The sequence below is a fragment of the Plecotus auritus genome, assembly GCF_963455305.1.
Source record: "Plecotus auritus genome assembly, chromosome: 10".
Classification (NCBI taxonomy): Eukaryota; Metazoa; Chordata; class Mammalia; order Chiroptera; family Vespertilionidae; genus Plecotus; species Plecotus auritus.
The window spans coordinates 45954260-45959057 of NC_137785.1; the positions used below are offsets into that span (position 1 = coordinate 45954260).

The window sequence follows — 4798 nt, forward strand, 5'->3', positions numbered from 1 at the left end:
ACTGGGCCTCTAGTCAATAATAATAACAATAAAAGATACTCGGCATTCACATAAATGTACAATAGCAAATTGTTTTTCATAACCTAGTCGGTTAATGTGATAATAAAAATTAATTATAAAATTCTGTACCCAGGTTACTACTGATTCTAAAATAAAGACATGGACTATATCTGTGCAGTACATCTAGGACAGTGGCCGGCAAACTGTGCTCGTGAGCTACATGCGGCTCTTTGGCCCCTTGAGTGTGGCTCTTCCACAAAATACCACGTGCAGGCATGCACGTACAGTGCGATTGAAACTTTGTGGCCCATGTGCAGAAGTCGGTTTTCAGCTCTCAAAAGAAATTTCAATCGTTGTACTGTTGACATTTGGCTCTGTTGACTAATGAGTTTGCCGACCACTGATCTAGGATTCTAAGATGTTATTGTCACACTTTTTATCTAGTGCTACACAATTTTGCAATTAATAACACAATGTCTTGGGTAACTAATTGTTTGGTATATTGATATCATCTTGCTAATAAGATTAAATATTCCAAGAGAACTTCTCCACCCCCGCCATGTCCCACTGCCTGCGCGAGCCGCAGCCCTGGGCTCTGGGGCAGCTGACTTGGCTGCGCTGCTGGGCCTGCTGGCCTGCAGGCAGCCCGCAGCCGGGGCTTCCCGCCACCTTCCTGGTGACACTACAGCCAGGCAGCGGCTGACTGCCAGGACAACCCCAACTTCTCAGGATGGTGGAGGGCTTCTTCCACTGCGTGCCAGCATCATGGAGGACAAGCTGGTGGAGGACCTCAAGACCCGGGAGAGTGAGGAGCAGAAGAAGAAGCGGGTGTGCGGCATCCTGGGGATCATCAAACCCTGCAACCATGTGCTGAGCCTGTCCTTCCCCATCTGGCGCCACGACAGCTCCTGGGAGATGGAGGGCTACCAGGTCCAGCACCGCCACACCGCACGCCCTGCCAGGGAGGGAGGTATTTGTTCCAGCACTGATGTGAGTGGAGAAGCTTTGGCTTCTCTGACGACATCAAAGTGTGCAGTGATTCATGTGCCATTTGGGGGTGCCAAAACTGGTGTTATGATCAACCCCAAAAACTATACTGATAATGAGTTGGGAAAGATCACAAGGAGGTTTACCATGGAACTGGCAAAGAAGGGCTTTATTGGTCCGGGCATTGGTGTGCCTGCGCCAGACATGAGCACGGGGAGCAAGAGATGCCCTGGATTGCGGACACCTGTGCTAGCACCATCGGGCACTATGTTATTAATGCCCATGCCTGTGTCACTGGCAAGCCCATCAGTCCAGGGATGGATCTCTGCTACTGGCCGGGGAGTTTTCCATGGAATCAAAAACTTCATCAATGAAGCTTCTTACACAAGCATTTTAGGAATGACACCAGGGTTTGAAGAGAAAACATTTGTTGTTCAGGGATTTGGCAATGTGGGCCTTCACTCTATGAGATATTTGCATTGCTTTGGTGCTAAATGTGTTGGTGTTGTTGCATCTGATGGGAGTCTATGGAATTCAGATGGCATTGATTCAAAGGAACTGGAAGACTTCAAATTGCAGCATGGATCAATCCTGGATTTCCCCAAGGCAGAGTTTTATGAAGGGAGCATCTTAGAGGCAGACTGTGACATACTGATCCCTGCTGCCAGTGAGAAGCAGCTGACCAAGTCCAGTGCACCCAGAATCAAAGACAAGATCATCGCTGAAGTTGCCAATGGGCCAACAACTCCACAAGCGTGTAAGATTTTCCTAGAGAGGAACATCGCGGTTATTCCAGATCTCTACCTGAATCCTGGGGAGATTAGAGTATCTTACTTTGAGTGGCTGAAGAATCTAAATCATGTCAGCTATGGCCGTTAGACCTTCATATATGAAAGGGACTCTAACTACCACTTGCTCATGTCGGTTCAGGAGAGTTTAGAAAGGAAATTTGGAAAGCATGGTGGAACTATTTCTGTTGTGCCCACATCAGAGTTCCAAGACAGGATATCAGGGGCATCTGAGAAAGACATCATGCACTCTGGCTTAGCCTACACCATGGAGCACTGGGGCCAGGCAAATCATGCACACAGCCATGAAATATAACCTGGGATTGGACCTGAGAACAGCTGCCTACGTCAATGCCATTGAGAAAGTCTTCAAGGTGTACAATGAAGCCGGCTTGACCTTCACATAGATGGATTGCTGCTGACTTCTTTACTACTCTTTTCACCTCTTCATCCATAGACCAGCACAAGTTTACATGTAACCACAGATCTTTCTCTCATTACTTATTAGACAATGAGCAACATTCTCATAGGTCGATCCAAATGAGCCCCTTAAGAAAAAAGAAATTAAAGTTAGGGAATCATGTGCAAAACAGAAAGTAGATGCCAGAGAGCCATTTGGGTATATCAGCAAAAGAACTCAATTCTATAGATTACAAACAAAAACAAATGCTGTTTCTCTTTGTGCACTTCATTCTTTTAGAATAAAATAAGTACATGCTGCTGTAATAAAATTGCCTTTAATCACAAAAAAAGATTAAATATTCCTCTGTAATCCCAGTTTCCTTATACAACTAGCAGTTGCTCAAAAAATACTGATAAGGATGTTTATCTAAATTGGAGGTTTCTAGCACATAAATACATTGGCTGACATCTAATTCTCTGTTTTAATGTGTTATTTTAATAGTGAAAGTTGTATGTACATGTCAGGGAAAACTCACACCCAAAGAATGCATCCACATTCTTTTATTTATACTTCCCAGATATTTGAGCAAAACTTAAATTTTTGTCTTAATCTGGAAAAACACCAACTTGTATAAATGAATAGTAAAACAGTGTAGGTGATAACTAATAGAAGGGCTCTTTTTCCTCTTTTATTTCTTTTTTAATTTTACTTCTGTGTACAACATATGCTTAGAAATTAAGGTATTATTAAAGAGACTACCAGGAAAAGTTCCACCCAGATGAAGAAATAGAACCTGGCCACTCAGCAACCCTGTGTGCCCTACCCCCATCAAATCATCTGCTCTCTCCACAGAAGTAACCTCTACCCTAATTTTGTTTTGCTTTTTGCTTTCTTTATAGTTTTGCCACCTGTGTGTGTATCCCCAGACAGAATGTTGTTTAGTTTGGCTACTTTGGGTCTTTATATAAACAAACACATACTTTATGCGTTCTTGCAGTCACGTGTTTCTTTTGCTTGATTTGGCCCATTCCCCATTCTCCAAGTCTATTTGTAACGTGGCAGCCAAAGCAGTCTTATTAATCTACTAGAAGCCCGGTGCATGAAAATTCATGCACTGGAGGGGGGGGGTCTCTCAGCCCGGCCTGCCCCCTCTCACAGTCCGGGAGCTCTCAGGGGCGGGAGGCGACCCGGTGATCAGGGGAAGGCGACGCCCCATCACACCTCTGCTGCTGCCACTGCTGGCAGCGCAAGCCTCAGCTGGCCCTGGTTTACCAGAGCCTTAGGCAGCCCTGGGCAGCTGGGCAGCTGCCATCTGAGGCTTGCCTGCGCCTCGGGCCGGCCCTGGGGGACTCCGAATAAGGTGCATGGCTGCTGCCCCGGAGGGGCTGAGGGGACTGGGCGCCTCCATCTTGTGGCTGTGGGGCCGCCATCTTTGAGGGCGTGGCATTCAATTAGCATATTCCCTCCTTATTGGCTGTGGGCACCACCATCTTTGTGATGGTGTGAGGGTCAATTAGCATATTCCCTCCTTATTAGATAGGATGAGTCAAGGTGGAGCACTGCCTCCGTTCAAAATCCTGCTGTGGCTGCTCAACTCAGTAAAAGCAGGAATGTCAATGGAGCTCTCCGTGATCTGAGCACAAAGCTACCTCTCTAACCCTAATTTCACTCCCTGACAGCCACACTACCTCCTTTCCAGAAATGTCCCTACCTTGTGCCATTGCATTGGCTATTTCCTCTGCCTATGCAGTTTCCCCCATTCCAACCACCATGACACTCACATTACCACCTTCAAGTACTTTCTCTAATATCACATTCTCAATGAAGCCTATCTGATCTCCCTGTTGAAAATGACAAACACACTCTACCCCACTCTCATAAATGCCAGATTCCCTTTCATGCATTCCTTTTGTTTTCCCACAGCAGTCATCATTTTAACCTTCCATTAACTTAATATGCTTATTGTTCGTTTTCTATCTTCTTTCTCACTAGAATATAAGCTCTATTAGGTACCCACCATGTAAAACAGTATCTGGCACATAGTAGGCACTCAATAAATATTTATTGAATGAATGAACATTATGCTTCTGAGATCATTCATGTTGATGGCACAGAGCTATCATTTGTCTCACATTTCCCTTGCACAAATATCACAACTCAACTATCTAATCTGTTATTGATGGACATTTGAGTCATTCCAGTTTTATTTTTTTTGTTTTTGTTTGACTCTTATAAGCAATATTTAAGTGTAAAAAGTGTAAAACTGTGTACTTTTATATATGTGAACCCTGGTACACATAATCACAGGAGATTCTCAAGGGGGGGGGGGGACACTTGAGAAGGAACTTATAGGTCTCTTGAACGTATGTAAATCTCAACTTCTCTAGTAGTGCCCAACTGTCTGCCAAAGTAGTTGTGCCACTATGGACCCAGACTCACTTTCCTCCACACCATCCCCATACTTGTCAGGTTGTTCGTATTTACCAACCCAATGAGTGTATGCTATCTCACTGGTCTATCACTTTGTATTTCTCTGATTAGTAATGAGATGAAGCATTTTCCCTTACATTTATTGGTCTTTCTTTGTGAAGTCCCTATTCAAGAAAGTGAGTGTTTAGTA

At 44.6% G+C, this 4798-nt stretch overlaps 1 pseudogene across 1 annotated transcript; it reads left to right on the plus strand.

Annotated features, from left to right (window-relative positions):
• Nucleotides 1–730: 730 nt before the first annotated feature.
• LOC308235539 (glutamate dehydrogenase 1, mitochondrial-like) lies at nucleotides 731–2182 on the plus strand (annotated as a pseudogene). Its single transcript has one exon. The product of its transcript is annotated as a glutamate dehydrogenase 1, mitochondrial-like (transcript).
• The last annotated feature ends 2616 nt before the right edge of the window (nucleotides 2183–4798 follow it).